The sequence below is a fragment of the Temnothorax nylanderi genome, unplaced genomic scaffold (assembly GCF_030848795.1).
Source record: "Temnothorax nylanderi isolate EJ_2023f unplaced genomic scaffold, tnyl_v1.0 TNYL_tig0283_pilon, whole genome shotgun sequence".
In the NCBI taxonomy this organism is placed as follows: Eukaryota; Metazoa; Arthropoda; class Insecta; order Hymenoptera; family Formicidae; genus Temnothorax; species Temnothorax nylanderi.
Window position 1 is genome coordinate 192,408 of NW_027249345.1, and position 11,160 is coordinate 203,567.

Consider the following 11,160-nt stretch of genomic DNA (forward strand, 5'->3'; position numbering starts at 1 on the left):
CCAATAACAAGACATCGATCTTTAGATATAAATCGCTGTATTCGCCCAAGGTTCGAACGGAGAACCGCTGCCAGACGTTAACGGCGTGCTCGTAATTGCTCTCGGATACGGTGTCACCTGTCAATGAACTGTAAAACGAGTCGCGCGATGGTAAACACGAGTCCTCCAACTTTTCGACGCAGTCAATGTACTCGTATGGAAATACACCTTTTCGCGTCAGCAAATCAAAATTTTCTGTGGCTAATTCACAAAATTCGCGTTGTAATATTTGCAGTTTATCCTTGCTGAGATATGATGCTAATTTTTCGAGACTTGCGGTGAGAAATTTGTATGAGTCAATGAATCTTAATTTGATGCAATTTTTTTTGTCTTTATCCTCAGTGCTTTTAACGTTCTTCGTAAACGAAATGTATTTTTCTTTGGTAATTAAGAGTAAGTCTACACGTCCTTCGTACGCGGTAGCTATTGTCTTTATTATAAAATGAGAATCATAACCCGATAAATTATGAAATATTACTGGGATAAAGTGAGAATTTTTATAATTCAAGTTACAATTAGAATGCGCGGGACCTCGATAATTGCCGGTCAAGTGACAGTAATCGCGTACTCGCACGTCGTCTGGCTTGAACGGTTTTTCGCACACGTGACAGTGCGTTGCGCTGTTAAACTTTTCCCACTCGTCTCGCGTGAAATCCGCCATGGGTATATTAGCGGACAAGATGTTCTTTACGTCGTGTGCTAAACGTCTTAGTTCCTCGGCGAACCACGCGACGCAATCCTTATCGCGACGAAATCGATACGCGAATAACGAGTCGTCGTACGAGCACCGCACGTAGTATCCTATGCTAAATACCTGATGATGTTGAGACTTGAACGTGGACGTTGTCGGATTCGCATCCGTCTTCTCGAGGGTACATTCCAGGTCGGCGTATACGACATATGGAAGTCGTTCCTTCCTGCTGTGATTCTTAAAGGCCAACCACTTGTCGTTATCACTCGGTAACTTGATCGCGCAGTCGTTCATCTGCTGACAGTCGACGGTGTGGGCTTCCAATTTCTCGCTCGTGTAGAAATAATGTAAACAGCTGCAAAAAGAAAAACACAATTTTTGTAAATTATTAAATAAAAAATAAAATATTCTATAATTTTTATTAAAAGAAGTATAGGTACTCACCGATCGCAAAAGTATTTCCGACCACGGTGCCTGCTCAATTGCGTGCTCACGAGGCGGGATAGATTTTTTATCCACGCGAAATGTCCCACGTTGTCGTCTCGCGGGTCCTGCGCGTACAGCAGATTTACGTGCTTTTCTCTCTTCCGGTCGGTGAGCCGTATCGGGAGAACGGTTGGCGTCTTCTCTCCCTCGATGGTATACACATTGACGGATATATCGTTGCGTTGTTCAAACTGTTTAATCTGTTTTAAAGTCATTGGAAACTCAATGTCTTGTAATTTTAATATTTTTGCGTAATGAGGGTACGAGGATTCCCGATATGTATGATCCTTGGCAGGATACAGCGCGGCGACCACTGACCACGCGAAGCACGCATTGTCCATAGATTGCACGTTGATCACAGCTTTTTTCGATTTAATTTCTTGCGGTAAATTGATGTAACATCCCGCGCGCAAAGGATTGTACTTGTTCACGTTCACTGTTAAATTGAGTATACGCGATAACACACGCCCACCCGCTGTCGCGTTCCTGAAACTCCTCGAGTTTCGCTAATGTGGGATCGATAACGTGTAGCTTGTACCACTCGCGCAGATTGGACCGATCGGACGAACGAAAGAGTTCACTGTTTCTCGTGTTGATACTTTTGTTCGCACGTTTCTCACCCGTCACAAACTCGCCGTTGAACACAGTGTTTATCTTTATACTTGCGTGTCTTTGCATAACGTTTTGCACATGATCGAGCACGATGACCTCAGCATCTTCGAGAAATTTTTGCGGTTCGATGTAATTGGTATTTATCACTGCACCGGTCAATACACGGCTTTCGAACGCGGCATCGATCTCTCGCCAGACGAGTCTTTCCACGTTTTCGTTACCGCTACTACTGCCCGCCGCGTACTCACCACCACCGATATGTACGAACCGTCTCTGTAATAGAGTCTTCACACCTTCGAGTCGCGCGATTCTTGCCACTAAAGATTGTCTGTGTCCCGGATTGTCTGTTTCGCGGATTGAGAGCCGCGGACGCTTGGAACGACAGTCTTCTTCGAGCTGCTCGATAAACTCCTCGCATCGCTGTGCCCATGCTAAATATTCGCTCAAGGTAGCGATTTGGTCGGATCCTTCCAACAGGTTGCGTTCCGTTTTATCGATATGTTCCATGTTTTTTTAATACTGTCTTTTTCACACTATTTTTTAGATCACGTCACATTCTTCGATGGAGCACTTGCACGTGACTCGCTTACACGTTGGACAACGTCGACAGAAATATAGAATGGAATAATGTTTAAGCATAAGATTATAAAGACTGAAGAATGGGACATCAAAGTGCCAATCATTAAAATCATTAAGTTCACGGTCAAGAGCTCTTTGAATCTGTCATGTTCCGGGGTGAGGTGGCAATGAAGTGTCGTCATATTAAAAGTTTATTGTGACTTACTCAAGTACAATATTAAAGTGTGATATATGTAATGCGCGTCGATCAAGAACACACGTATACCTCAGAGCTTACTCGAGACTGGCTCGGGGAGGACTGTCGTTCGCGTCGGCACACAGCACGGCATTGTCGCTCTCTCATCACGACACACGCACGTGAACATGATGGAGCGCGTGTACTCATGCAAATACATTACAATTCCTCCTTCTTAAGTTTGAGCCTTACTCTTTTTTTTCCTTTCTGAGCGCCGTAATACGACTTCCGGTTTCTCGATCGTCCCGTTAACATTTGTCGATATTGGACGCGTTACCCGATTATTTGTCTCCGGGAATTTAATGATTTGGTCGACGTGTCGCTTCCAAGTATTTCCTCCCTCGACCTCTACCTTAAACGTTACCGGGGACAACTTTTGTACTATTCGTCCCCGGATGCGCTTCTTATTGCGCACGCTAAAGTCATCGACCATTACAGATTCTCCAACTTGGAACTCGACATTTCGACTGCCTCGTTTTGCAGCTGACTGAGCCATTTGCTTATCGTACACGTCGCCAGCAACGTCTGGTTTTAATAAATCGAAACGCGTTCTCAGTTCTCTTTTATAAACCAAGTATGCCGGGGTTCTGCCAGTCGTGCAATGCTCCGTAGTACGGTAATCAAACAGGAATAAATTTATCGCATAGTCAAGTGACCTTCCGGTAGCAATTATTTTGTTGACCTTATCTTTAAATGTTCCCACAAAATTCTCCGCTGCACCATTTGTCGCAGGGTGGTGCGGGGCGCTGAAACTATGCTTAATTCCGTTACGCTTTACAAAATCTTGGAACTCTTGGCAAGTATACTGAGTTCCATTATCGGTTACCAAATGTCGCGGTAATCCGTGTCTGACGAGTACCTTTTTGAATTCCTCGATAACTTTTGGTGCCTGTGTACATTTTTGCATATTTATTATCTCTGGCCACTTTGAGTGAGCATCAACAATTAGCATAAACATTTGTCCGTGAAAAGGACCTAGAAAATCTGAGTGTACCCTGCTCCAAAATTTATCGGGGTATGGCCACGGGTTTAACGGTACGCTCGGCGGGGCTTTCCTCTCTCTCACGCATGCTGTACACGTCGCGATCATTTGTTCGATCTCTTTGTCGATGTCCGGCCACCACACGTATGATCGTGCAATCATTTTTGTCTTCACGATGCCAAAGTGCGATGCATGTAGCTCGCGAAGGACACTTTGTTGTAACTTTTCCGGCACTATCACTCTGTATCCCCACAATAAACAACCCTTTTCCACCGTTAACTCGTCGCGCTTTGCATACAATTTCTGTTCATACTCGTTCAATGTATCTACCCTAGGCCATACGTCATTTACGTATCGTAGTACTTTGCTTAATACTTTGTCACGCTTCGTTTCTCTTGCAATCTCCGCCGCATTTAGAGTTTCGAGTGCTTCCTCTACATAATTAATTGCAATGAACTCGTTATCAAAGATAGGAGTTTTGTCATCGACAGGGAGTCTAGATAACGCGTCACAATTTCCGTTGCTTCCTGACCGTATATATTCGATGTCGTAAGAAAATCTTGACAGAAAATAAGCCCACCTTTGAAGTCTGCTTGCCACTGTTAGTGGAATCTCTTGTCTTGGACCGAAAATATAGATTAAAGGCTTATGATCTGTTCTCAAAATAATTTTCTTTCCGTAGATATAATTATAAAATTTTTTAAAACCGAATACAATAGCGCTAGCCTCCTTGTCGATTATTGCTCTATTTAATTCCGAATCTGGTATAACCTTTGATGCGTATGCAATCGGCCTTTCCGCTTTATTTTTATATCTATGCGACAATATCGCCGATAAACCGTATGCCGATGCATCGCAAGCGAGTATTATGTCTTCCTCCGGGTCAAAATGCGCAAGTACTTTAGGTGACGTTAACTCTGCTTTCACCCACTTAAAAGCATTTTCGCAATCTTTCGTCCATTCAAATGTCGCTTTTTTTGCACACTCGTAAAGTGGTTTTAATTCTCGCGCCCTATCCGGTAAAAATCGCCCGTAGTAGGTAATTAAACCGATGAATGAGTCTAATTGTTTCTTATTTGCCGGAGTGGGTGCGTTAATCATGGCTTTTACCTTTGTAACTGACTTATGCAAACCATTCTTATCTATAACAAATCCTAGTATATCTAATCGATCTTTAAAAAACTCACATTTTTTGAAGGAGACTTTAAAGCCACTTTCCTCGAGACGTGTGAATACCATGTTAAGAGCTCGCAAATGCTCTTCATCGTTTGCACCTGTGCAATAAATATTGTCGAGGTACGCTATTACGCCGTCGATACCTGCGAGACATTGTTCGATTTTTCTTTGAAAATCGCCCGGACCCGATGCTATCCCCTCGGTCATTTTCGTATACTTATATAGGCCCTTATGTGTAATTATCGTTAAATAGTCTTGGCTTGACTCGTCTACAGGGATTTGCATATAAGCATGTTCTAAATCTATCTGAGAAAATTTCTCTCCTTTTCTAAGTGCCATAAAAATTTCATCGATCAAAGGTAATGGATGACGATCCATTACTAAGCATGGATTCACCGTAAGTTTGAAGTTACCGCAAATCCTTACTGCTCCGTTTGCCTTTATTACAGGCACAATGGGAGTGGCCCACTCACTCACATCGACCTTTTTTAGATGACCCAGTGACTCTAATCTTTTAATTTCGGCCTCAACTTTTTCCGTTAATGCGAATGGCAAGTGTCTAGCCTTAAGAGCTCTGGGCTCTGAATCTTTTCGTAATACTAATTTTAGAACACCCTTATTATACAATCCGGGACCTGGACCAAAAAGCTTAGGGAATTTACTCGGAAATTCTCGCGCGATACAATTCAAATCAATTTTATTACAATTCAACGTCTCGTTTACAGCTGATTTCCATGTTAATGGCCATAAAGAAAAGGCTTGCAGCCACTGTCTGCCAATTAATGTTGGTCCCGCTCCCTTCATAATTACCATTTTTAACTGTTGAATTTCCTTCTTACCGATTTTAACTTTTAAATTCGTTGCAATTCCTACATGTTTCAAGGAAACTTTTCCGTAAGCTTTTAAGTTTGTGTCCATCGTTTCAATTCGAATACCCGGAAAATATTTATTTTGAACTTCCTCCGAAATTATCGTCGTGTACGTTCCCGTATCAACTTCCATATCTATCGCAACATCGTTTACAAATACATTTACATACATAGGTTCTGCCCGAATACCGTCGTATACACTGTTTACGTTACCGACCCTTGAAATGTTGTCGTCTTCTTCTGCGAAGTAGAAGTCGTGCGCCGTTTCCTCCTCTCGGTGATCCTCCGTTGCGGGCTGCACATGTTGGACTTCAGTCTTCTTCGCCCTACACATCGCTTCAAGGTGTCCTTTCTTCTTGCAGGCGCGGCAGGTCTGGTAACGGTGGAAACAATCTCGTGCCATGTGGTTCGCGCCCCCACAGCAGTAGCAACTGGGTGCTTGGCGATTCGTGCTCTGATTAGACGAGAATGATGACTTCAATGCGTTGTTGTTGTTGTAGGTTTTGCCTCGTCCCCCTCGTCCGCGATTGTTCGACCGACCTCTCCTTCCTTGTTGCTGTCGTTGCTGCCTAGGCTTCTGCGTCCAGTTTACCAAATTCGTATTTGCCGCTGCTTCCGTGTTCGTCTTCTCCGTTACCGTTGCATCCTTTTCGGCTGCTTCCATGGCTAGTGCAATTTTATAGGCATTCTCGTATTTTAAGTCGGTTTCGCTCAATAGTTTCTTCTTCGTTGCATGGTCCCTTAACCCACAAACAAGTCGATCTCGTATTACTACGTTTGCGTCCGTGAAATTGCAGTTTAGCGATAAATGTTTTAAACGTGCAACAAAGTCCGCCACCGATTCTGTCGCCGCTTGCTGCGCTTGGTTAAACTTATACCTTTCCATTGTTTCTGATGGCTTTGGATTTAGATGGTCTTTGATAAGCTTAACTAATTGGTCGTATGTTTTTGCGCCCGGCTTATCCGGTGCACATAAATCTCTTGCCAACTTATATGTTTCGGGATTTATTTTCGTTAATAATATGGGGACTTTCTTTTCATTCTTCACGTCGTTTGCAAGGAAATATAATTCCAATCTCTCTGTGTAAATCTCCCAATCGTCTTTGCCTAGAATGAATTCTAATTTCGAAGAACTGGAATTGTGTTCAGCCATTGTGTGTACTGTTTTTGTCTCGTTAGCTCTCTCCTCTTGGTTTACACGCTGGATATGTTTCCTTAGAATATTTCGCAGCGCGTCGATGCCACTATTTGCGTCGAATTCCAATCCTAAACGCGCTAGGCGGTCGATTAATTGTTGCTTATTAATCGTCTGGATCCACGCGGTTCCCGTATAGTCAATGTCCACGGGTTCGTTAGTCGACATTCGAATACCAAATAATAATTATAGTGGCACTATTGTCACTTATTACAATATATGCGATTTGCCGAGCACTTTTTGCTATGCAATGTTTCGTACTACTCCGTTCGAATACACGCGTCTTTCGAATACTGTATCATTACGCGTTCACTTTAATTAGAGTATATATTTTTCTCAAGCGTTATAACTTACGCGCTTTCCTTTATCACACACGAGTACACTTCTGCCTTGGGTTCACTGAGAAAATCTCGTCGCCAAATTGTCATGTTCCGGGGTGAGGTGGCAATGAAGTGTCGTCATATTAAAAGTTTATTGTGACTTACTCAAGTACAATATTAAAGTGTGATATATGTAATGCGCGTCGATCAAGAACACACGTATACCTCAGAGCTTACTCGAGACTGGCTCGGGGAGGACTGTCGTTCGCGTCGGCACACAGCACGGCATTGTCGCTCTCTCATCACGACACACGCACGTGAACATGATGGAGCGCGTGTACTCATGCAAATACATTACAGAATCGATGTATGATTAGGACCTATTATCTTATTAAAGATATGTAAAATTGATCTCTGTCTGTTCATGTTTTTCATCACCGCCAATTCGACGCACTTCCCAATGCCTGTGCGAATTTGAATGAGCATAGTATCAGTGAGCATGAGCATATCAGTAATAACTTTATTCGCCCAATAGCGATACTCCTGATACTCCGAATCAAAGTCAGGTTTAAAGTAAAAATCATAAAAATAAGAATTATCACGAGCTTCACGAGCTTCACGTTCTTTTGCCTCGTCCCGCAGCCGCCGATACAATTTCCGTCTCACGTTATCCGAATCCCATTCATAAGAATAATTAATATAGTCGATAGCGACTCTTTGTTTAACGCTGCGTCGATCAGTTCCGCGTATACCTAGTTCGCGATCGCGAAGAAACTGCACCGGTGATGTCACATACGTCAATTTCACTCCTCGATCTTCTTCACGCAGAACATTGGTGACATCGTTTATTAAATCATCGTCAGATTTCTCTTCTTCACTTGGCCATTCCATGTTGCACACATTTATAATGCCCCACTCGCGATAATGTTTTTTTATCACTTCATGCAAATCGGGCACATTTTGCATGGATATATTTGGAACAATGGAGTGCGACAATCTTCACAAAATCGACCGTTCATTACGTTGTACGGTTCGGTTACATGCTCTCGATATTCACGTATGTGCTCACCAGTGTCTGGTACAGTGATCATGCACGAATAACACAGGTTATCTGAACCATATATAAAATAAAAATAAATCGCGCAACACTTCGTATGTCCATCCACCGCTAAAAATTCGGGACGTGGCACTAATTTATTGACGACTTCTTTATGATCGTTGTCTTCATCACTCAAATAATCACTGTCGTCCGTTAACGCGCGATCCTCGTCTACATCCATATCGAAATTATTGTCCATCTTGTGTGCAAATTGGGCACATATTACGTGGAAATATCATGTACAATGTTTCATGACATCTTGAACAACACCGGGTATCAATCATTCCGCGAAACTCAACGAAGTGTTTTCGACGAGCGTACATGTAATCGCCAAGGTCCGATAGAACATCCATGCACGGAGCACATAGTGCTAGTGCACCACCCGTTGAATAATAAAAATATATTACGCAACGTTTCCTACGTAAATTTTGTGCAACGATTTCCCAAGGCAGCACCATTCTATCGATGACTTCTTCATGATCGTCGTCTTCATCACTGAAATAGTCACTGTCGTCCGTTAACGCGCGATCTTCGTCTACATCCATGTCGAAATTATTGTCATCTTTTTTATCGCGAAAAATATTCCTCTGTATTGAATACTCGGCACAAAAAATGCAAAATAACCGCTATACTTTTTTCCAATCGATATACCGACGCGTAGACTTTCAAATCACAGACTGTGATTTTGACTCGCTTCATTCTTCCTTATATACTTTTTCTATTGCCTTTTTCTCTCGTTCCAACTAGAGCATCGCGTATCGTTTCTTCTGTTTTAGTGCATGGTGTGCATACACTGCAGAGAAACAATATCACTCATAGAAATTAAGTCGCGTTGCTGCGCGAGACGGTTAAGTTGCCTAAAATTTATGGTCGAGTACCTACGTCGACCATCGATGCTCGACCATCTGCAGTGCGAGATGATATTCGTTTATAAATTCTGTCATCGACGTTCGTCGATACCCAGAGAAATTGAGTCGCGTTGCTGCGCTTATGCCGTCTAGTGTTTATAAAATCTAGCTGCCTGTCATCGGCGCTCGCCTTTGTAACGCGCGACGCCATAACCGAATGGCGCCGCGAAACCTCGATAAGCGACTCTTCCTAGAAAGAAAAATAAAGAGGAGAGACCGCGACGGTTAAGTCGCCTAAAATTTTTGATGAAGTACCTACGTCGACCATCGATGCTCGACCATCTGCAGTGCGAGATAATATTCGTTTATAAATTCTGTCATCGACGTTCGTCGATAGCCATAGAAATTGAGTCGCGTTGCTGCGCTTATGCCGTCTAGTGTTTATAAAATCTAGCTGCCTGTCATCAGCGCTCGCCTTTGTAACGCGCGACGCCATAACCGAATGGCGCCGCGAAACCCCGATAAGCGACTCTTCCTACGAAGAAAGGTGAAAAGGACCGCGGCGTCACGCTAGTCGCAGGTCATAAATTATAGCCGCCTGCCATAGGCGCTCGCTCGCATCTGAGGTGTGAAATGACATCTGTTTATAAATACTATCGGCCGAACATCGACGCGAGGCGGCATTTGTTTATCGAACATGCCCCGACGCGCTCGCCTGATCCCCCCTCTCCCCCCTCCCCTTCCCTAGGACCTCCGCGATCTCGAGGCCCTCCCCCACCCCGCGAACCCTATGCTGGGAACGCAGGTCCCCCCCCGCAGACCCCTCGGCCGGACCGCGGCGCTAGAGTTCCCCCCCGCCCCGCTCCCCCCTCGAGCACCCCGGCCTAGAAGTCTCACTATCTCCCTACTATAATGATTTGCCTATTTCTCTGTAATAATTATATTCCGCTTAAATTTTACTAGATCTTTTCCTTATTAATAAATGTTTAAATGATTTTGTTATGAATAACCCGCGGAAAAGAGTTAAATATGTTTTAAATATGGTTTATATTAGTCATTTATATGAACGAAATTAAACTCAAATAAAAACCAAATATTGAATATAAAAGTAATTAAATTTAAATATGTTCCAAATTTGGATCGAAATTAAATTTAAATAAGATCTTGCTATTGGATTTAACTTGTCCAGGCGCATATATGGATCATATTAATATTTAATAAGCATCTAACCATCCTGAGTTCAAATTTTATTTGTATTTGAAACAAATAAAATTTTAATTAACACCCAAATTAAATTTTTATTTAATTGAAAGTGTTTCCATTGACCCATCATATATTCATATTTAATCAAAAATTGTGATTCATAAGATTTTAATAAACCTGCGAGTTATGTTAGTCTTGCGTTGTAGTCTGTTAGGTTATAGGTTTATTATTGAATTTTGTCATTATCAACCACAAATCTGCATGTTTAATTATGTTAATTATTTTATACTGTCTACATCGTACATATATTTTATAATTTCAGTTTTAGTTATGTAGGTCATTGGCTTCCCACATAGCATGCATATCAAAAAGACGTCCAGAAGATATCCCGAAGATATATTTAGGAGATAGGATATCTTCTCGGGATATCTTCGGGACGTCTTTTTGATATGCATGCTATGTGAGTTTTTAATCATTTTAAATATATATGTATCGAAAAACAGGCAAATTATGTATTTTCTGTTAAGACATGGATATTTCATCATTTCGATATCGATTCAAAGCTATTTTGATTTGCCTGTCAAATATATAATAACATTGCCATTATATAGAATGCAATATGAATAAAAAATTATATTGTATTGGCAGACATGGATAATGTAAATATTTTATAATTTGAGCATTATAATAATTGCGTTACAATATTAATTTTTTTAGGCTTCCATTTCCATTAAATAGTTACTTTATAACTGTAAAAGTCACAACAAAATTCCTGTTTGTAATTTGACAATTTTGAAAATTAAAATATTATATAATAGGTACATTT

At 41.8% G+C, this 11,160-nt stretch overlaps 1 pseudogene; it reads right to left on the minus strand.

Moving 5' to 3' along the window:
- Window positions 1-1,170: 1,170 nt before the first annotated feature.
- LOC139780527 (uncharacterized) lies at window positions 1,171-2,335 on the minus strand (annotated as a pseudogene).
- Window positions 2,336-11,160: the final 8,825 nt, after the last annotated feature.